General features: G+C 39.2%; 1 pseudogene; it reads left to right on the top strand.

Moving 5' to 3' along the window:
* The window catches only part of LOC143672668 (olfactory receptor 5L1-like), a 110245-nt pseudogene extending 108246 nt beyond the window's left edge, over window positions 1-1999 (top strand).
* Window positions 2000-23711: the final 21712 nt, after the last annotated feature.

Here is a 23711-nt window from a genome sequence, read left to right on the forward strand (position 1 = left end):
TTTGTCTGATGCTCAGTCTGACTTTCTGTCTATCTGTTGGTTGATCTGTATGTCAGTCTGTCTGTTTGCTGTCAGTCGGTCTGTCAGTCAGTCTGTCGGTCGGTCTGTCTGCCTGTCTTACTGTTGGTCTGTCTGTCTGTCGGTCGATCTGTCTGTTGGTCTGTCTCTCGATCGTCCAGTCTGTTGGTCGTCTTGCCTGTTGGTCGTCCTGTCATTCAGTCATCCTGTCTGTCGGTCATCCTGTCTGTCTGTCTGACGGTCTGTCTGTCTGACTCTGTCTGTTTGTCGGTCTGTCTGTCAGTCTGTCCATCAGACTGCCTGTTGTTCGTTCTGTCTGTCTGTCTGTTGGTCTGTGTGTCAGTTGTTTGCTCGGTCTATTGATAGGTCTGTCTGTCTGCCTGTCGGTCTGTCGATCGGTCTGTCTCTCTGTCTCTCCATGTGTCGGTCGGTCGGTCTGTTTGTCAGTCTGTCGCTTGTCCTGTCATTCTGTTGGTCTGAATGTCAGTCTGTCTGTTGTACTGGTTGTCATTCGGTCTGTCAGTCTGTCTGTCTGTCGGTCTGTCTCTTGGTCTTCCAGTCTTTCTGTTGGTAATCCTGTTTGTCTGTCTGTCTGACAGTCATCCTGTCGGTCTCTCTGTCTGTCTGTCAGTCATCCTGTCATTATGTTTGTCTGTCTGTCATCCTGTCAGTCTTTCTGCCCGTCTATCTGTCGGTCAGTCTGTCTCTCTGTCATCCTTTCTGTCTGTATGTCTGTCTGTCGATCAGTCTGTCGGTCTGCCTTTTGGTCTGTCTGTCTGCCTGTCAGTATGTGTGTCCTTCTGTCTGTTCATCAGTCGGTTCGTCTTTCAGTGTGTTGTTCTGTCTGTCTGTCTTTTTGTCGGTCTGTCGGTCGACATGTCTCTCTGTCTGTCTGTCTTTCTGTTGGTCTGTCAGTCATCATGTTTGTCTGTCTGTCTGGCTGTCATCTTGTCAGTCGTCCTGTCTGTCTGCCTTTATCTCAGTCTTTCTATTGGTTTGACTGTCTGTCTGTCGGCCTATCTGACTATCGGTCTGTCTGTCTTTCAGTCAGTTTGTCAGTCTGTCTGTGTGTCTGTCTGTCAGTCGGTCTGTCTGTCTGTCTGTCTGTTGGTCAGTCTGTCTGTTGGTCTGTGTGTCTATCTGTCGGTCTGTCTATTTGTCTGTCTGTCGGTCAGTGAGTCAGTCGCTCTGTCTATCGTTCTGTCTGCCTGTTGGTCTGTCTGTCTGTCTATCATCCTGTCAGTCATCCTGTCTATCTGTCTTTCTGTGGGCAGTCTGACTGACTGTCCATCTGTTTGTCTGTCCATCTGTCTGTAGGTGGGTTGGTCTGTCTGTATTTATTTTGTACTTATGCAATCACTGAAGTCTTCCTGCTGGCTGTGATGGCTTATGATCGCTATGTGGCCATCTGTAACCCACTGTTGTACATGATTATCATGTCCAGGAGGCTCTGTTTGGGACTGGTGTCTGCCTGCTATCTCTGTGGAGCAGTGTGTTCTCTGATTCACATTTGCTTAGCTCTTGAGATCCCATCTTATAGACCAATGTGATTAACCACTTCTTCTGTGATCTACCCCCTCTCTTATCTCTTGCCTGCTCTGATGTATCTATAAATGAATTGCTGCTGTTTATTGTGGCCACTTTCAATGAGATCATCACCATCGTGGTCATCCTCACCTCCTATTTGCTTATTCTCATCACCATCCTGAGGATGAACTCTGCAGAGGGAAGGTGAAAAGCCTTTTCCACTTGTGCCTCCCACTTCACAGCCATAATTATCTTCCATGGGACAATCCTTTTCATTTATTGCAGGCCAAGTTCTGACTATAGTCTGGAAACTGATAAAGTGGCCACGGTGTTCTATACTGTAGTGATTCCCATGCTGAACCCCCTGATCTATAGCCTGAGGAACAAGGACGTGAAAGCAGCTCTCAGGAAAATGGTGGGATTCAAATTAATTTCTGCAGGGCTAATTTCTTAACTCTATTCAGGGTTTCAAAAGGAAGCTACAAGGAGAAGGGTATGTTTTAGTGGATGTGAATAAAATGCCAAAGAAGGAAGGACATTACAATCTAGGGAATTATGTATCCTTTTCAGATGACTACTTGTGTTAAGTACTTTGTACTCCACTTTATTGGTCATAACATAATAAAATCTGCTTGCCACCTTTGTTTCTCTTCTCCTATCCGTAAGTGTTTTGAATGCCTTTTTAGTGGTAATGTTATGCTTCAAGATTTTGGTTTTAGGTAATGCCAACATATCTCTAACAAATGCACATAAAGAGACACTTCTTTCCATCACTGTTAATGGTTGCATTGAATTGACTTCATTTTTCTTCAGGGGTTTCCCTTGTACTTATATGTATTTGTGAGCATTACTTTTCATTCTTCTTATTATTTATTAATATCTTTAATATTTTTCTACTCTAAGATTTATAATTATGATGATTTTAAAAAGGTTTTCATCTTTAAAATGGGGATAATAATAGTTCATCTATCCCATGAAATTGCAATAAAAATTATTTGAATAATCTATCTTAAGTTTCCAGTATTGTATATAATAAAGTATAATTGATTAATTTACTATTGATATTAATATTGGTTTTACTTTTACTTTTTGCTCTGTGTTTCACCTTAATTTTTTATTTAAAATATACATCAGGGAATTAATTTCCTACCTTTTTGAAGTTTTCATGATTTAATTAACGTTTTTGTTTCCTGCTTGATTTTATTTTAGCCATCCTTTACACTTCCAAATCTTACTTTTTGTTTTTTTGTCTGTGGTTCCTGAAGAAATTATCACAAACTTGGATGCATGAAGCAATTGAAATTTATATTTCAACATTCTGAAGTCTGGAAATCTGAAGCCAATATCACTAGGCCTAAATCAAGTTGTCTGCAGGGTCCCCCTCTATTCTGAGATCCTAAGGGCAACTCCATTCTTTGCCTCTTCCATCTTCTGGCAGTTGCTAGCATTCCTTGACTTATGGTGTGAATCACGGGATACTAAAGCCATCTTGAAATATCTCCCTGCTCCATCTTTACAAAACTGTTTGTGTGCATGTGTGTATGTCTGTGTGTCTATACAAAATCTCTCTTACATGAGCAGTTGCGGTGACATTTTGGCCCACCCACACAATCCAAAGCACTGTTCTCAAATATAAAGACTTAGCCTAAAACTTAAGCATATCTGCAAAGAACTTTCTTCTCAATAAGGTAGCATTTACAGGTTCCAGTTAATAAGACATATGATATTTATGAGAGTGATGGGGTTTGCAATTTCAAGTTTAATATATTCCATCTTTTAAAGATCAAATCAGAATTTGTATTTCTTGTATTCCTAAACTAATACACCTGCATTTAGTTTCTCACTCCCATATGATATCATTTGGTATTGGTTATTATCTCCATTTTTATTAAAGTCACTTATTTAAAAGCGTCATTGCTCCTTGTTGCTATAATGAATTGGTGAAAGCCCTTGTGTTGACATTAAACAACTGTGGTCAGGTTCTGACTCTGATCAGTGACTTAGAGCAATATACTTAAACTCACTAATCTTATTTTTCTTAAATATAAAATGGGGATAAGTTGCCAGCCTGAGTGAGTTACAGTAGGGTTTAAATATAATAACAAATATGCAAGGACTTGGTTGAGGAATATGCTATATTTAACTTCTCTTATAAAGAAAACTTAGAGGTCACAGTTCATGTATTAACCATTTAGAAATATGCCAGTATAACTGCTGATTATCTCAATTGAATAAGGAAGTATATACTGGCTGAAAGAAGGAAGTCGTGTTGCTCTTAAAATGAAAATACAGTACTGCTTTTATTTTCTAATATTTTAAATGATGTTAGATTTCCATCATCTGTGACTTGGCATTTATGAGGAAGGTAAGATACCTCTTTAACCTGTTCTTCTCCAACTAGAAAGCGGTTTCTCAACCTTATGAAATTTTCAACTAAAGAATTCATTGCTCTGAGGTTCTGTCTTGTGTCCATATGACATTTAGCTCCATTTTCAGCTTCTACCCACTAATTGCCAACAACATCTCTACCCTTCCCATACATTTGTGATGAGCAAATATTTCCAAACTTAGACAGATGTCCGCTCTGTCTGTTGGTCTGTCTGTTGGTCGGTCTGTCTGTCTGTGGTTCTGTCAGTTGCTCTATCAGTCTGTCTGTCTGTCTGTCTTTCGGTCTGTCTGCCTGTCCATCATCTTGTCGGTCGTCCTATCTGTCTGTCTGTCTGTGGGTCAGTCTGTCTGACCATTGACCTGACTGTCTGTCTGTCTGTCTGGCAGTCAGTCTGTCGGTCTCTCTTTCGGTCTGTCTGTCCATCTGTCTGTCTGTCAGTCAGTCTATCTGTCGGTGTGTTGGTTTGTCTGTCTGTTGGTCTGTCCATCTGACTGTCTGTCTGTCAGTCTGTCTTCTCTCAGACTTCCTGTCATCCTGTCGGTCAACCTGTCTGTCTTCAGTCTGTCTGTCTGTTGGTCCGTCCGTCTGTCAGCCCATCGGTCAGTCTGTCCATCGGTCTGTCTGTCTGTCTGCCAGTTGGTCTGTCTGTCTGTCTTGCTGTCGGCCTGTCAGACGTCATTGAGTGTCTGTCTGTCTTTCATCCTGTCGTCATCCTGTCTGTCTCTCTATCTGTCTGTCTGTCAGTCGGTCTGTCAGTCTGTTTGTCTGTCAGTCTGTCATTCATCCTGTTGGTCTGTCTGTCGGTCTGTCTGTCAGTCTGTCGGTCAGTCTGTCTGTCTGTGTTTCTATCGGTCTGTCTGTCGGTCAGTCTGTCGGTCTGTCTGACTGTTTGTTGGTTTATGGTTCGTCCTTTCAGTCTTTTGGTCTGTCCGTCTGTTGGTCAGTCTGTCGACCTGTCTGTCATCCTATCTCTCATTCGATGTCTGTCAGTCAGTTGATCGATCTGTCTGTCTGTCAGTCTGTCAGTCTGTCTGTCTTTCTGTCTGTCTGTCGGTCATCCTGTCGGTCTGTCTCTCTGTCCATCTGTTTGTCTGACGTCTGTCTGTTGGTGGGTCTGTCTGTCTGTCTCTTTGTCGGTCAGTCTTTTGGTCTGTTTTTCAGTCTGTCCATCTGTATGTTGGTCTGTCGGTCTTTTGGTCAGTCGTTCTGTTGATCAGTCTGTCTGTCTGTCAGTCTGTCTTTCTGTCTGTCAGTCTGTTGGTCTATTGGTCAGTCTGATGGTCAGTCTGTCGGCCTGTCTGTTGTCCTGTTTGTCATTTGGTCTGTCTGTCTGTCGGTTGGTTGGGCTGTCTGTCTGTCTGTCTGTCTTTCTGTCTGACTGTTGGTCATCCTGTCGGTCTGTCTGTCTGTTGTCCTGTCGGTCTATCTGTCCATCTGACTGTCAGTGGGTTTATTTGTCTGTCATCCTGTCTGTCTGTCTGACTGTCTGTTTATCGGTCAATCTGTTGGTCTGTCTCTCGGTCTTCTGTCTGTCTGTCAGACTGTCTGTCTATCTATCTGTTGGTCTGTCAGTCTGTCAATCTGACTGTCTGCGTGTCTGTCTGTTTGTCTGTCTTTCGTCTGTCTGTCGGAAGTTCTGTCTGTCTGTCTGTCATCTTGTCAGTCGTCTTGTCAGTCTTTCTGTCATTCTGTCTGTCGGTCTGTCTGACTGTCTGTCTGTCTGTCAGTGTCTTTGTCATAAACTCTGTCCGTCTGTCTGTCAGTCAGTGTTTCTGTCTGTCTGTTGGTCTGTCTGACTGTCAGTCTGTCTGACTAGCGGTCTGTCTATCTGTCTGTCGCTCAGTTTGTCAGTCTGTCTGTAGGTCTGTCTGTCTGTTTGTCAGTCAGACTGTCAGTTGGACGGTCTGTCTGGCTGTTGGTCGGTCTGTCGGTCTGTCTGTTGGTCTGTCTGCCATCTGTCCTTCTGTCAGTGTATCAGTCATCCTGTCTGTCTGTCTGTCTGCTGTCCTATCGTCCTGTCAGTCGTCCTGTGTGTCTGTCTGTCTGTCGAATGGTCTATCTGTCTGTCTGTTTGTCTATCTGTCTGTCGGTCTGTCTGTCGGTCTGTTGTCTGTGTGTCTGTCTGTCGGTCTGTCGGTCAGTCAGTCGGTTTGTCGGTCTGTTGGTCGTCATTGTCTGTCTGTCTGTCATCCTGTCAGTCATCTTGTCTGTCTATCTGTCTGTCTGTCGGTTGGTCTGTCAGTCTGTTTGACTGTTGGTCTGTCACTCGTCCTGTCAGTCTATTGGTCTGTCTGTCGGAAGTCCTGTCTGTCTGTCTGTCTGTCATCTTGTCGGTCGTCCTGTCTGACTGCTTTCAGTCTGTCTGTCGGTCAGTCTGACTGTCTGTCTGTCGGTCTGTCAGTCTGTATGTCGGTCACACTGTCTGTCCATCTGTCCATCTGTCTGTCTGTCTGTCATTCTGTCTGGTTGCCTGTCTGTTGGTATGTCCCTTTGTTGGTCTGTCGGTCTGTCTGTCTGTGTGTCTGTCTGTCTGTCTGTCCATCTTTCCGTCGGTCAGTCTGTCTGTCTCTTGTCCTGTCGGTAGTCCTGTCTGTCTGTCATCCTATCTGTCTGTCGGTCATTCTGTCAGTCTGTCTGTCTGTCTGGCTGTCTGTCTGTTGGTCCTTCTTTCTGCCTGTCTGTCTGTCAGTTGGTGTCTGTTGGTCTGTCTGTCAGTCTGCCTATTGATCTGTCTGACTGTCGGTCGGTCTGACTGTTGGTCTGTCTGTCTGTCTGTCGCTAAGTGTGTTGGTCTGTCTGTTGGTCTCTCTGTCTGTCTGTTGGTCGGTCTGTCTGTCGGTCAGTCTGTCGGTCTGTCTGTCTGTCTGTCTTTCTGTTGGTGTCTCAGTCATCCTGTCTGTCTGTCTGTCTGTCAGTCTGTCAGTCAGTCTTTTGGTCTGTCTGTTGAACTGTCTGTTTGTAAGTCCGTCTGTCTGTGTGTCTTTCGGTCTGTCAGTCTGTCTGTCTGTCTTACTGTCAGTCTGTCTGTCGGTCTCTCTGTCAGTCTGTCTTTCTGTCAGTGTCTCGGTAGTCCTGTCTGTCTAGCTGTCTGTCTGTGTGTCTGTCTGTCTGTCAATCGTTCTGTTTGTCAGACAGTCAGACAGAGAGACAGACAGAGAGACCGATCAACAGACAGACAGTAAGACAGACAGGCAGACAGATAGGACATCAGACAGACAGACAGACAGACAGACAGACATGACGCCCAACAGACCGACAGTAAGACAGAAAAACATACAGACAGACCAACAGACAGACTGACAGACACACAGACAGATGGACTGACAGATAGACAAACTGGATGACTGACAGACAGACAGACAGACTGACAGACAGACTGACAAATAGACAGACTGACAGACAGACAGTCAGACCGACCAACAGAAAGACAGACAGACAGACAGGATGACCGACAGACTGACAGAAAGACAGAAAGACAGACACACAGACATGATGACTGAGAGACCAAATGACAGACCTACAGACCAACAGACAGACAGACCGACTGACAGACAGACAGACATGATGACCAACAGACCAAATGACAGACCAACAGACAGACAGGATGACAGACAGACTGACCAACAGACAGACAGACAGACAGACATGACGATGAACAGACCAACAGACTGACCAACAGATAGACTTTCAGACTGACAGACTGACAGACAGACTGACAGGACGAGTGACAGACAAACAAACCGACAGACAGGCAGACAGACAGACAGAAAGACTGAGAGACAGACCGACAGACCAACATGACGAGCGATGGACAGACTGACAGACAGGCTGACAGGCAGACTGACAGACAGACAGAGTCAGACAGACAGACTGTCAGACAGACAAACAGGATGACCGATAGACAGAACGATAGACACACTGACCAACCGACAGACAGACAGACAGACTGACTTACAGACTGACAGAAAGACTGACAAACAGGCAAACCAACTTACAGACTGACAGAAAGACTGACAAACAGGCAGACCGACAGACATACAGTCAGACTGACAGACAGGCAGACTGACAGACAGGATGAATGACAGGATGTCAAACAGTCAGACAGACAGACATGATGACCGACAGACTGACAGAAAGACAGAAAGGCAGACAGACACACAATCTAACAGACAAACAGACCAAAAGACCATCTGACCAACAGACAGACAGCCAGCCAGACCGACTGACAGGCTGACAGACAGACAGACAGAGAGACAAAATTACTGACAGACAGACAGACAGACAGGAATACCAACAGACAGACAGGAATTCCGAGAGACAGGCCCACAGACAGACAGACTGACAGACAGAGAGACAGACAGACCGACAGACTGACTGACAGACCGACTGACAGACCAACAGACTGAAAAACAGGCAGACAGATAGACAAACCTACCGACAGCCAGACAGACCCACCAACTGAAAGCCTGACCGATTGACTGACAGACCGACAGACCAACAGAACGAGCAATAGACTGACAGACAGACCAACAGGACGAGCGACAGACCAACAGACAGATAGAGAGGACGACAGACAGACAGATAGACCAACAGACAGAATGACAGACAGACAGACAGATCAACAGACAGAAAGACAGACCATCTGACAGACCGACTGACAGACTGACAGACAGACAGACATCCGACAGAAAGACAGACAGACTGCCCGATGGACAGCCAGACAGACCGACAGATCGACTGACAGACAGACCATCAGACAGACTAACAGACAGACAGACAGACAAGACGACTTACAGGATGACAGACAGGCAGACAAACAGACTGACAGACAGACAGACAGGATGAGAGACAGACATGACGACAGACAAACGGACAGACAGACCAACAGACAGGATGACCAACAGGACTGACAAACAGGATGACAGACAGACAGGATGACAGACAGATGGACAGACAGACTGACAGACCAGACAACCAACAGGATTACAGACAGAGAGACTGACAGACAGACAGGATGACAGCCAGGATGACAGACTGACAGACAGACCGACAGTGTCAATTTATGCCATTGACTATTAGTCTCAATTGGATCTTTGGAGACATAGTCGTTTGTGAAGTTGAATCTAATCAGATTAGAAAACCAATTCCCAAAACACCAGAGACAAGTTGAAAGTCTCATCTAAAATTCTATTTCTCAGGAACCACTCTTGGGACAAAAATGTGTGTTATTGTGGGTACTCTGGGGAAAAGAAATGACTATATATATATATATATATATACCGAAAGAACCTCAGTTGAAAGTTAGCTGCCTATCCCTGCAGAACTATATGTTAACTAAATAAATCTCCTTTTACTGAAAGCCAATCCATCACTGGTGTGTTGCATTCCAGTAGCTAGCAAACTAGAACAACTGTGTTTGATATTGTAAAATAGCTTTGTGGAGTTAAAAGTGTGATGATGCTGACTGGTCATTCCTAAATCTGCTGGATATCATTGTTGAAGAAAAGTATGAAATCAAGACTTCAAACTCCAAGCTCATATAAAGAATGTTATAGGTGTTGTTTCATGAGATCATGGGGATTGTGAAGTTCCTAATCCCATTAGGCAGACCATAAACTGGAAATCCAGTGAAGGTCTCGGTGAATTTCCCAGAAGAAGCTGACTCAATTAAGTATAGAAAGAAATTCTTCTTTCTGACTGCTAAAATAATCAATTCTCCCTTTAAGAACTTCAACCATTTGGATTAGTTTTCTCACTATGTCAGTCAATTTCCTTTATTTATTATAGGTGTAACCATTCATAGGTACAATCAACTGACTAATGACTTGAATCCATGAAATACATTCACAATAACACTAAGGCCAGAGCTAGTTTTATCAATATTTGGACACTATAGCCTAGTCAAGTAGACACATGATCTTGAAAATAGCAATGATGTTACTAATAAAAAGTGTCTGCCAACAAATCAGATAATCCAGGTGAGACAGACAAATTCTTAGAAACTCACCTGCATTGGCTCAAAAAAAATAAAAAGTCTCAACACATCAGTAACGGTCAAGAGATTGAATCAGTATTCAAAGATCAAAGGGCTTCACTGGTGAAGATTATCAAATATTCAAAGTTTTAATGTCAATCCCGCTCAAAATCCTTCACACAATTGAAAAGGAGGGGAAAGTTTCTCACTTGTTCTATGTTCCAACATCACTCTAACACCAAAGTCAAATAAAGAAAATTACAGACCAATATTACTCATGGATATAAATGCAAATATCTTCAACAAAATATAGCAAGCTGAATACAACAATAAATCAAAAGAATTATAGAGGTCTGGCCCTGGTCTCTTCCCCTGCAGCTGCAACAGCCCCAGGGCTTAGACTTATACAACTACAATATCTCTGCTAGAATCTGGAGTGCACAGCCACAGCCCCTACTTGACACCTCAGCCTGGATGAGGGTCACCTTAGCCCTCCCCTTGGCAGTCAAGCAGAGGCTGACAGTGGAAGTGTAGGGTGGTAAATGTGGGAAGTGCAGAGCTGCAAGTCCTGGAGGGTGAGTCCTGTCTTCTCCTGAGACTTGCTTGGTACGTTGTGTCCTGCATGAGGGGTAGGAATTGAAAAGAAAAGCATCTTTCAAGTCTAAGTTTGTGTTGAAACTAGCTCAAGGTCCACCTATCCTCACTAACTGTGGATTTCTGTGTGACCATACCCCATCCTGAGTATACTGAGTGGAAATAAGAAAAGAACATCCTGATCCCCTTATATCCTGTTTAGAAATGTATGGTTTGAATCACAGGGTGGCAGCCATTGCTGTGTTTCCCACTTGTGCGCAATCTTCTTCCCTATACCCAGTCTCTCATGAGAAGGGATCTAGAGAGAACAAAGCATTGGTCAAGGGATTCTTATCAAGTGGGTTACAGGACTTGATGGCCTTTGAATATGTAGCTATAGAGTTTACCTTGGGTGACTGGACATTACTGAATCCTTCTTAGAGAACACTGTGCAGAGAAGTGATGCTGGAGCAGTGCTGGAACCTGACATCCCTTGGAAATCAAGTTGATAAACTCCATCTGATCTCCAAGTTAGAGAAAGAGGATAAGATATTGAGAAAAGAGAGAGGAATTCCCCCAGGCACCTGTCCTGGATGCAATACCTATGCATCTGTTAATTTGCAGAGGGCTTTCAGTGATTTCTCTTTGTTATACACACGAAGACTCAAACTGGAAGGAAAATTTCTAGGAATATCTTTGCTATGAGGATGCCTCAGCCTCAACTCTTCACTGGATGGCCACAAAGTACAAATGTTAAGGATATGAGATAACATTTATCAATGTCTCATGCTGATATTTGGCCACTAACTAATTTTCAGTTTCTTTTTTCCAATGTAAACATTTGTGACTATAAAAATACCCTCAAATAAACATTAGTTCACAATACAAAAAATTATGTACCATGATAAATAGGATTTCTGTCAGGTATCCAAGGAAGGTCCAGGTTAAGAAAATAAATTAATATAATACAATATGTCATATTAAAAGAATGAAGGAAAGGAAATATATGATCATGTTAATTGGCACTGTGGTAGTTAGATCCAGTTGTCAACTTGGCCAAGTGAAAGTGTCTAGATCTATTGCTGTGGACATGAGCTAATGGTGTATGAACCTCATCTATTGCTGATTACATCTGCAGTCAGCTAGGAGATGTGCTTGTTGCAGTGAATGATGTTTTATTTAATTGGCTGGTGCTTAAATGAAAGATCCCAATGTAGCACAGCCCAAGCAGCTCCACACACCTCACCTCAGCACTCGCAGCTCAGCCCAGGCCTTTGGAGATGGAGAAAGTAATTACCTCAGGGAAAGTTGTTGGAACCCAGAGGCCTGGAAAAAAGGCCAGCAGAGATTATCTTGTGCCTTCCCATGTAAGAAAGAACCTCAGTTTAAAGCTAGCTGTCATTCCTCTGAAGAACTATACATTAACTAAATAAATCCCCTTTTATTGAAAGCCAATCCATCTCTGGTGTGTTGTTTTCCAGAAGCTAGCAATCTATAACAGGCAACAACCAAGGAGATTGTCTTCAGCAATGAAAGAAGTCCCACCCAATAACTGGATAACTGATTATTTCAGAAGTCAGGACGATTAGATTGGGACCACCAGAATAATTCAGGATAATCTCTTCATCTCAAGATTCCATACCTTCTCTTCTGCAAGGTCCTTTTTGTTATGTTATGGAGCATATCATACAGGAATTAGGATATGTCCATCTCTAGCAGACCATTACTTTCTCTATCATGATTCCCCAATGAAATAAAAGTGACTGGTTTATATGATCTTCATTTGCTGGGTTCTGCCAAAGCCATAAATGATTCACTCATGCCTCATAATATTAAATTACAGAGTAAATCTGATTAAGTCACATGGGACTCATACCCGAATTTGTTCCTGTAAATTAATTGATTTAAAAGACAAAATTCAAATGATATGTTACCAGGACAGGACTACCTGAAATAGATTATTTCCGACTACCTCAAGCCCTCAAGACATTTACTCTAGTTCAGTTTGAAAGGTCACTACTTTGTGCTCACTTGTCAACTTTGTGACATCACTCCAGGTGTTCTTCTTTAATGCTTATTACATCTTTCATAGCTTTGTGCATACTAAAACTTAGAATCATCTTCTTAGATAACTCTGATCAAATTTCTATTTGGGTATCTGGTAAACAATTTGAGAATTGAAACTTATGACATGAAATGACTTAGCTGGCAAATTCCCTTCTGTCAATAAAAAAAGGCATTGAACCAAACATTTTGGGGGGTATGACTTGTTTCTAGTGACTGTCAAAGCTAAAGAGGAAGACCAAAGTAAAGTGCACAGATTATCTGCAGAATTATCTAAAATATTGTTAGACAGGTCTTGGTTGGATATGGAGCTGTCATAAACACATAATTTATTCATAATATTTGCTTTCAGGTAGGAAAAAAATATACCATTTCCTACATTTCAGATTTTATCCTGGTCTTAAGTATTTGAGAGGTTCATTTTCTCTTGTCTAATCTAACATTCCATAGTGTCATAAATGAATGCACACCCAAAACAGGTTTATAAATATAAGATCTAAGAAATCTATAGTGAAAAATTATCAAATGGAACACACACATCATACTTAGAATCAATCAATCATTTGTGACATGCTTCTTTGGAGCTTGTTTTCATCTCTTGGCTTCCCTTAGGTCTTTTCAGGTTCTGACATGCTTAACATCTCATGACAATATCTGCTGGGTTCCAAGCACCTACCAACATCCTTGTCTCTGTTCTCCAGTTGTCAACATCTCTGTCACCTCTCCTCTGAAGTTTCTATTGGCTGTCATTTCTGATTCTCTTCAAAATGTTTCCCCTTTTAAAGGACCCCAGTAAACAAAAGACCCACTTGGAATGGGTGGTGTCATATCTCCATCTAATTAAAGGTCATACCCACAGTTGGGCATGTTACATCACTGTGAATATAATCTAATCAAAGGTTTCCAACCTACAGTACTGAATCAGGATTAAAATAAATGGTTGCCCTCACAAAATAGGGTCAATATTAAGGCATGGCTTTTCTGGAGAGCATAATAGATTCAAACTGGCACACAACCCATATGCATCTCTAATGGATGAATTCTTTATTGGGAGAAATCATCTGGAAAGTCTTTCTTTACAGTTAACTTATATCATATGATAAATAAACAGATTACTAAACATGGGAATAGGCAAGGTCTTATCACCAACACATAAACAAGGAAATGATGGAAGGAAATGAATATTTCATCTAGAGAATGGTGTTGGCAGGCAGTGACTTTAAGATAACTATAATATTTGAAAGAAAATAATAAAACATATTTGGATATGATAAAAGGGTGGAAAATTTACCCAGGATGTGGAATCCATAGAAAAATAATCAAACAGGCATTCCAGAATTTAAAACTTCATTATTCAGAAAGGGTACTTATTGAATATAGTTAACAGCACATTGAATATCAGGGAGCAAGAGATCAGGTAGAAAGGGAGGATCAGAATGGTTTATATTAAGGAGCATTAGCTTGGAACTTACATAAAATATAATATATGAGCTCATGGGAAAAATAAGCACAGATATCAGTGACATAGCAGAATGGCCACCTTGAACTGGTTGTATGAAACCATAAAGTTCCTGCCTCTCATTTTTCATATTGGAACTGCTTGAGAATGAGTGATATCAAAGTCCCATCTTTTTGTTATAGAGTCTACAGAGTTTTTATATCTTCCACACACATGGTGGTATGAAAGCAATTATCTAATAAGATAAGCAAGTTTCTAAATCCTAAATTCTTTAATATTTACTATTCTTAGATGTAATTGATATACTTTGGAGCTCCATAATGCTGGATAATATTCTGCTTTTCACTCTGTGAATATTTCTCAACAAATTATCTTTTAAGCCACTGTTATGTTACTTCAGTAGATGGTTAACACAGTGTGCACAACAGATTTTAACCCTCAGGTCAAGATAAATCAACATCAAATAAAAAGACCTGACTTTTGTACTTCCTACTTTTGGTATCAGTAAACCAATAGGTTGAATTCATTTTCAGATTGAACAGTAAAAAAAGTATTCAACACCCTAAAGGGAAACAAGATAGTACTAAAATTATTAAGTCGACATAAAAACATCAAAGACATTCTGTTAATATAAGTTTGAGCACTGAAGAAGGAAATATCCTTATCAACTTTTATTAGATGGACATGTGAGTTAACTCAATTAAGGTAGGTCCTATTTGGTTTACCAGAGTTCTTTAAAAGGGGAAAGATTTTGGAGGAAGCTGAGAAGCTTGGAGTGGCGAAGAGAGAGCAGATGCATATGAGGCCCAGATATTTTAAGATCTGGAAATGCAGAAAGAAAATGCTTCCAGGAAGCTGTGTGAAACCAGAACGGTACATAATTCCCTTCAACCAGCACAGGTAGCACTCCATTTAACTCAATTTTTTTTGGAAGAGTTTGAGCAGCATTGGTGTTAGTTCCATTTGAAATATTTGATAAAATTTCCCTGGGAAGCCATCTGGCCCTAGGCTGTTTTTTTTTTTCAGATTTTTGATGGCTGATTGAATCTCTTTATCTGTAAGTGGTTTGTTGATATCTTGTACTCTTCTTGAGTCAGGAGAGGTCATTCATATGCTTCTAGAAATAATTTGTCTAGTTTGATTGCTTATAGTTATTCATAGTATTCTCTTATGATGTATGTTTTTAATTTTTTCAGGATCCATGTTAGTGACTCTGTTCTTATTTTTGATTTTGTGTATTTGCAGCCTCTGTCTTTTTTTTCTAGCTAGATCAATTTCATTGATTTTCTTAAAGAACCAACTTTTGATTTGTTGATTCTTCCTATTGCTTTATTGTTTTCCAGATTTTTTTTTATCTTTGTAATGTCTTTTCTTTGTTTGTTTTGCTTTGGGGTTAGTTTGCTCTTCTTTCTCTGAAGTCTCTATGTGAGCAGTGAAGTCCTTGATTTTTGCTCTTTCTTCGTTTTGAATATGAACATTTATGGCAATAAATTTCCCTCTCAGCATGACCTTTGCCACATCCCATAAATTCTGATATGTTATATTTTCATTATCATTCAGCTCTAGATATTTATCAATTTCTCTAGCGATTTCTTCTTTGACCTACTGATTATTTAAAGTGTGTTGTTTAATCTCCATATATTTGTGAAAACTCTAGTTCTTTGATGAATATTAATCTCTAGCTTCATTGAATTGCAGTCAGAGAAAGTGCTTTGGATAATTTCAATTTTATTACATGTACAAAGTGTCATTTTGTGTCCCAGCATATGATCTATCCTGGAGAATTTTCCATGTGCACTATAGAAGAATGTATATCTTGATGTTCTTTGGGTATATTGATTCTCACATTCTTAGTTCTCTATTTCCTTTTTGATCCTCTGTCTTGTTATTCTATGTATGCTTGAGAGTGGTGTATTGAAGTCTCCCACTATTGTTGCTGAAGCTTCTATAGCTGTCTTCAGTTTTGCCAATGTTTGCTTCATGTTCCTTGTAGTTCCTTGACTGGGAGCATAAACATTCATGATGGCTTTTCATCTTGGTGAATTGTCCCTTTTATTAATATGTAGTGTCCTGCTTTGTCTCTTATGGCATCTTTACATTTAAGGTCCATTTTATCTGATGTTAGTATAGCTAGTCCTGCTTTTTTTTGGTTAGAGCTTGCATATAACATCTTTTTCCATCCTTTTACCTACATTCCATTTGAATCTTTGGGCCTAAAATTCATTATTTGTAAACAGTAATTAGATGGATTATAATTTTAAATCCATTCTGCCAATATGCCTCTTTTAATTTAATTTCCATGTTATTATGGTAAAAGTAGTTCTTGAATCTACCATCTTATCCTTTCATTTTTATTTGTGAAATCTATATATTCTTTTTTTCTCTCTCTCTTTTAATCCTTTAACTTACTCCTATTGGTACTCTTCCATTCTGTGCCCTACTCCAGACCTTCCTCACCTTCTTGTTTTTCAGCTGACAGCTTGTAGAGCACCTTGTAAGGCAGATCACCTTTTGACTAGTTCTCTCAGCCTTTGTCTTTGAAAATTTTCATCTCTCCCACAATTTTTAAGGACAACTTGGCTGGAAAAAAGTATTTCTTGGAAGTCTTTCTCATTCATATTCCTAAATATATCACATTATTGCCTTCTTGCTACCATGGTGAGTTGAGTAGTTCAAACTCAGCCGTGTATATTTTCCCTTGCATGTAATAAATCATTTTTCTCATGCTGGTTGCAAGATTCTCTGTTTCTCTGCAACATTTGACAGTTTGATTCATATGTGTCTTGGAGTAAGCCTATTTGGATTTTTTTCTATTTGTAGTTCATTGTGTCTCTTTGATATGTTCATCCATGTATTTTATAAGAGTTGGAAAATTTTCCCTCATATAACTTTGACTAACTTTTCCAGCACCTTAGTAAATTATCTTACTAAGATTATTTTGCAAGTTGGTTTTCTTCACTTATCTAAAGTTTTGTATTTAATTGGTTTTGCATTGAAAGTTTCCTTCTGAGACATATATTCATATATTTGTGAGTCTCTTGTCCATCATTTCCTTGATTTCTTCCTCAGATTCCTAACTACTAGTTTATAAAAACACTACTTATTTTTGGGTGTTGATCTTGTACCCTTCTACTTTTCTATACTTATTCATTAGCTCTTGTAGATTTGCTGTAATTTGGGGGGGGGGATCCTACATACAGGATCATATCATCTACAACAATGAAAGTTTTAATTCTTCATCCAAATGTGGATACCTTTTATTACTTTTTCTGGTCTAACGGTCTAATTGTTCTGGCTAGAAACTTCCAGCACACTGTTGAATAACAATAGTGAAAGTAAGCATCCTTGTCTACTTCCTAATCTTAGAGGAAAAGCTTTCAGTCTTTCCCCATTGAGTATGATGTTAACTGTGGGTTTTTCATATATTTCCTTTATCATGTTGAGGAAGTTCCCTTCTGTTCCTATCCTTTGAAGTGTTTTCATAAGAAAAGGTTGTTGAATTTTGTCAAATGCCTTTTCTGAATCAATTGAGATGATCATGTGTTTTCTTCCACTTTGATTTATTGATATGCTGTATTACATTAATCAATTTCCTTGTTTTGAACCAGCCTTACATACCTGGAATAAATCCTACTAGGTTGTGGAGTACAATGATTTTAATCTGTTGCTAAATTAGGCTTCCAAGTATTTCATTGAGGATTTTTGAATTATATTTATTAAAGAAATTGGTTTGTAATTTTCTTTTAGTATCTTTATCCAGCTTTAGTTTTAGGGTGATTTTGACTTCATAGGATGAGTTACCATTGTTTCCTCAGAATCCGGTTTTAGGTTTTTCCATCTTTCTTGCTATTTCTTCTTTTGTTTGCTCTAGGTTTTTTTTGTTCTGTTTTCTGGCTCATGTATTCTTCCTTCTGCATCTCAAAATCTACTATTGTGTATCTTGAGTATATTTCTAATTTGATCTTCTGTACCTTTGATCTCTGTGTGAGCTGTCATTCTCTTCTAGTATGTTTCTGAAATTCCTTACATCTTTGTTAATATTCTCATGCAGTTGTCAAATATTCTGTGTCCCTCCCCAGAGCTTTGATTTGGTCATTTGACTAGGTCATTTCTGTTTGAATCTTCATGTGCTTTGTAATTTTTTATTCTGTTCAGGGCATTTGATTATCTCATTAAGGTTATTTTGCAAGTTGTTTTTCTTCACTTCTCTAAAGTTTTCTATTTACTGGGTTTTGCATTAAAGGTTTCCTCTTGCACTTGGCTTGTCAGTAATCCTGTGCCAAACCAAGGCCAGGGTATCATGTAGAGGATACAAATCTAAAAAAAATAATAACATGCAATATAAAAATAAGAAATAAAAATTAAATAAATGGAAATCAATATAACAAATATATATAAATAATAATAATAATGCAAAAATATATAGAGAAATTATGCATTTTTAAAAAGCAGAAAAATAAAAATATATATAAAAAAGCTAGGCAGAAAGGGAGTTTGCCAGCCTGCATTTACCACTTCTTACCAATAGGTTGCATGCCTGCAGTACCTCCTCCCTTCAGGACTGCTCCTCTGCAACTGCTGGCCACATGGGAAGCCTACATGCATGGGAAGGGGCTCAGTTCTCTGTCCATGGCATTAGGATGGCTAGTCCTGGCAAAGCATGGGGGAGTGGACAACAGCACCCTGGGAACATAGCCAACCCATAGCATCCACTGACCAGCAAATCCACCAAACACCATGCATGATGGGCCAGCTATGTGTGGCACCCAGTCGGGTGGCCACTCCCAGTGCCAAGAGGCTTTGCTCTTCACAGTGAATGGTGGACCTGCTTCCAGGCATGTGTGCCACTACTAGCAGAACACTTGGGAGGTTTCCCCAGCCAACATTTGGGGCAAGCAGGAGTGGAGGGGAGTCAGTTTTTATCTCCCTGTCTCTCTCATCCCCAAGAATCACTGAAGACCACCCAGATCACTGACCACCCCAGGACCACCGTCCTGGTCATTCTCTCCCTGTACCCTATCTTGTTTGATGGAGCAGAAGTGAACTCAATCCACCCCCACTTTGTCATCTTCACAGAAGTCTCTATAACAGTTTTATTTTTGCTACATGATATTCAGTTTTCCTGTATACAACTGAAAATGCACTAACATTCACCAGAATAGGGTTCAAATCCTTTGGCACTATTCCCTCTTAAACTTACCCTATATCTTAACTACTACAACATTAAATTAGTATAGCTTATGGCATATGATAAGTGTGTTAGTCACTGTTCTGTAGAGAAACAGAAGCAACAGGAGAGATCTGCAAATATGAGATTTTTAAAAGGGCCTCACACAACCATGCAAATGAAAGAGTCCAAAATCTATAGGGCAGGTTGTGACGCTATTGGCTCCAATGAAGGGTCTGGACAAACTCCACAAGGAGAGGCTTGCTGGCAGAAGAAGCAGTAAAAAAGTCTCTCTTCTTCCTTAAAAGCTTTCAACTGATGGGATTATCATGCAGATGGAGGCACAGTTTAGTTGATTGCAGGTGTAATCAGTCATGGATGCAGTCAACTAACTGATGATTGAATAGACCAGCCTTCTGGATATCAACCAGCCATGAAATACCCTTGCCCAGACAACTGGGCATAATTATTTGGCCAAGTTGACAACAGAATCTAATCATCACAATAAGGGAAGAAAATAAATATATTTGCTTTATGTATATAGATAAACATACTCATAACAAAACAAGCAGGAAATACTCATTAACATTACACTTTTCGTTTCTACAAACATTCACATCATCATAGCTCATATTTGTAACTGTCTTCTTTCACAATCCATTCCCTTTTGCCCTCAGCAATCACGTCAGCAAGCTGTAGTTCTTTGCCTGGTAAGGTGACCTAAACTTTCATTTCTGAAGTTTCTGGACCATTAATAGTCTTGACTGGTTTGGGTTGTTGCAGTTTTCCATGAACTTTAACTACAGGACTTGGTAGTAGAAAGAGATATTCTAGGGGATTTCCTGTATTCCAGGCAAGCTCTTCTTTACCTCCATTGTATAGTTGCAGTCTTATTTCCTCTTGATCATTAGGATCAACCACCCCATTCAGCACCATAATTCCCTTCTTTGCCCATTGATTCAGAAGCACCCAAACTGATTGGGTATCAGCCTAAACATTCAGTTTAATGGAATCATTATATTTTCTGGTAGAAACATTCTTCCATTTGAAAGAAGACAAATTCTAATCATCATTTATATTTTCTGGATTTTTATTCTCTCTATTTGGATGGATCATAATTTCTTGTTTTATTCTGTCTTTTAAGATTTTGTTGAACTCTGTACATTTTAATATTTTAAAGTGCTAACTCTAGGATTTTGTCTCTTTCTTGAGTTTGTATCCAGTTCTTGCTTTTTCTTGAGTGGCACAATCTAACAAAACAAAACAAACCAATGCAAAAAACAATTTTGCATTTTGTTTTTGCAAATAAAATTTCTATTGGTCAGTCAGTGTACTTCTTCAGAGCCTCAGCCCTCCTGTCAAGAATATCAGCCCCGGTTTGAATGCAAAGTTCCACCCTCTCTTCCTCTTATGGGCTTGTGTCTTGTTCTGATTTTTTTCTTACTAGTGGTCCTAACAGTTCCCTGTTTAAAGGAAATTGAATTCCCTTCTACTCTCTATGAAATAGACTTTCCCCCTCTTAGGTACTCTATTATAACACTAATGTAGGTAAGATTTTGTTTTAGGTTGCTTGACTTAGTTGTTTTTTACACTGCTTTATTTTCCAGAGCTACATTTTTCTGGGTAGCAAATTCAGGGATTGGGGCTGAGCCCAAGAGAAAGTCAGTCTTTCCCTGCCAGACAAGCCAGAGAACAGCAATGGGAGCAGAGGCTGACACTATAGTGAATAGGAATCGGCATGAGGGGAGCAGTAAAAGTATCAGGAGTGTCTCCTATGTCTTTTGAATCTGTGTTTTTTTTATTCAATACCTTCCCACTTAATACATCCTTTAACTTTCTTCTGCAGTTCTGAGGAAAGGTATTGTGTATAACAATCCTCATCTGGCTTTGCATGAGAGTTTTTGGAACAAAAGACCCCTCAGAGCTGGTGTCAGTGATCTCTAGTAGCTGATTAAAAGTTGTGGTCCATGATCTGACCACATACTCTCCCACCCTAGGTTTTGGGAAACTAGGTTTTTAAATCCCACCCTGGCATGAAGAAGCTGTATTAGGAATTGGGAGAGTGGACCCCAGTGCTGTCTGCTATGAGGCTATGGGATGGGATTTGTTAGCTACTGTACAGAGAGTGAAAGTCACCTGAATACCACCATTTTCAGTCTCTTCCTCCACATCTTTCCACAATGCTTCACACTGTGGTAATAGACTCCTGAGTCTCAAAATGATTCATATAGTTCCTACCAGTTCATTATTTGCTCTGGTGGAGAAACTGATTCCTGGAACATCCTACCCTGCCATTTACTCACAAATCCTGTCAGTAACACACTATTTTTAAGGTGTAAATTCTTTGGGAAGAATTTTCAACTTTTTCAACATTGATAATTACACACAGCTTGACTGAGGGGAGAAGGGTATCCTTCATATAAAATCCTACCATAGGTTTCCATATTTACATTTTATTATCAATAGAAAAAGACAGGAAACATATGGATGAACTTAGCTTGGAAGACAGCAGAAATCCCTAACATGCTAATTTTTCTTGTGTTTTCATAAAAGGTACATACAGTAACCTGAGGGCCCCAAAATGTTTGCAAATTGAGTTTTTTAGTATCATGGTAAACATGTTAAGTGGATTAATTAATGAAATCAATATATCTTTACTAATATTTTATCTGCAAATTTAAATTTCTTTTAGTCTTCACAAGTGTTTACCCTTGAATAATTGACTAAATGTTTTGTGAGTCCTCTACCTTCAGATTATGCAAATAAATTCTCATGTTTTAAAATGAGAATATTTACTTTCTTAAATTCTTTTTAGGGTAGGATGATCTGTGATTGGAATGCAATAATTTTTTATTCTTATAAACATTTGGCATATAAAAAGTCAACTGGAAAAATGTTAAAATGTAGATGTTTTGAATATGTGGCTTCTCAGTCTTCTACTGATCATACTCTGTTGAAAGGTGGTCCTAACCCTGCCAATCCTTATGAGATATATCTGGAACACTGTATAATATAAGCATTTCATAATGTATAACTGAAATTCTATTCCTAAGAGACAAATGAAACAGTTGAAATTAGCAATGAGAGTTATAGAAATAAAGACTGAGAAAATACACTATGTATAGTTGGACAGATATGTTTTTGGTTGTATCATACTACTTGAGTGGCAGGCAGATTAGTTTAGTTCAATTAGAAAGGAACACGGAAAGGAGCTGACCTCAGGGAAGAGAATCTTTCCTACTTAAAGACTATATTCCTTCTTGCAGTAGTATATATTTTAAAGGGGGATGAACCCCCTTCTTAATATATAGATTATCAAACATTGAATTTCATTTCCTCATTTTATCTCTGCCTTTTATATCAGTCAATGATGGTAGGCATGAAATTTACTTCAATCCCAACAAGTAGGTCTGAACCATTTCTCTCCAGTACCAAATCTATTTGTACATGTAACTGCATTTTTTTTCACAATGGCAAAGTACATTCAATTCCAGGAAATAAAAAATGAAGTCTTAAATATTCAAAATTTCAAATACTGTTTCAGACATCTTTGGTAGTTTTCTGAGTTTCATGACTATAAGATCAAATGAGAACACAATGTGAAACCCTCTGTAGAAAACAGACCAGCGTATCAAAGATTACCATTATTGTTGTCAACATCATTATCTTAAGTGCTAATATTTTTTGAATGATTATATGTATTAAGCATGGAATTAATTTTTTTCACATGTATAAAATCTGGTGATTGTTTCTCATGAAAATCAAATTACATCTAATTAATGAGCAGGATAGTGAATGGGCATTGTTGAAATGAGTGTGTTTATTACTAGTACCAAGGAAAGTCCTTGTGCATTAGGAATTAAGTTCTGTGGCAATCAAATGTGAAAACACTAAGGAAATATATGCATTTTTCATTTATATCACTAGAAAATTCTCCCAGGTAAACACCTTAGTTGCATATGCCAAATTCTAATTTTTATTTCCTGCCTTTAAATGTATTTATGAACTTGATATAAATATAAACAATATATACATTTTCATGATATTCCTGTAGCTGGTAACACAATCCCTACATCAGAAAAAATCATTACATCACTGGGGAGACCATAAAAGTAAATATGAAGTACTTAAATGAGAATAGATATCAATATGTTGCTGAATTATCTAGTGTTTTCATTTTGAGTTATATTTGTAGTAGCTTCTAAAACTTTCCAGAACTCAGCAAAAACACCTGGTAAATTGCAAGATTTAATTAATCATTTATTTATTTACTTATTTATTTAACATTTACTTTTTGGTGGGATGGTGTTTAGAAGGTAAACACAATTTGATTAGGATTTTAATAATAAAAATATGTTTTACTGTGCAAATATCCCCAAAGTTTTTGTTTCCTTTTATAGATGAAAAATTTAAGCAATAGTAATGACTAAATCACATTCTTTATTGTAAGTTCTTTTACTTCTACTTTGATTTACTGATTGCCTTTAGCATTTTTTTTTCAGTTTAATTTTCAAGCACATTACCTTCCTTGGATAGTTAG

Source organism: Tamandua tetradactyla (genome assembly GCF_023851605.1).
Source record: "Tamandua tetradactyla isolate mTamTet1 chromosome 1 unlocalized genomic scaffold, mTamTet1.pri SUPER_1_unloc_1, whole genome shotgun sequence".
In the NCBI taxonomy this organism is placed as follows: domain Eukaryota; kingdom Metazoa; phylum Chordata; class Mammalia; order Pilosa; family Myrmecophagidae; genus Tamandua; species Tamandua tetradactyla.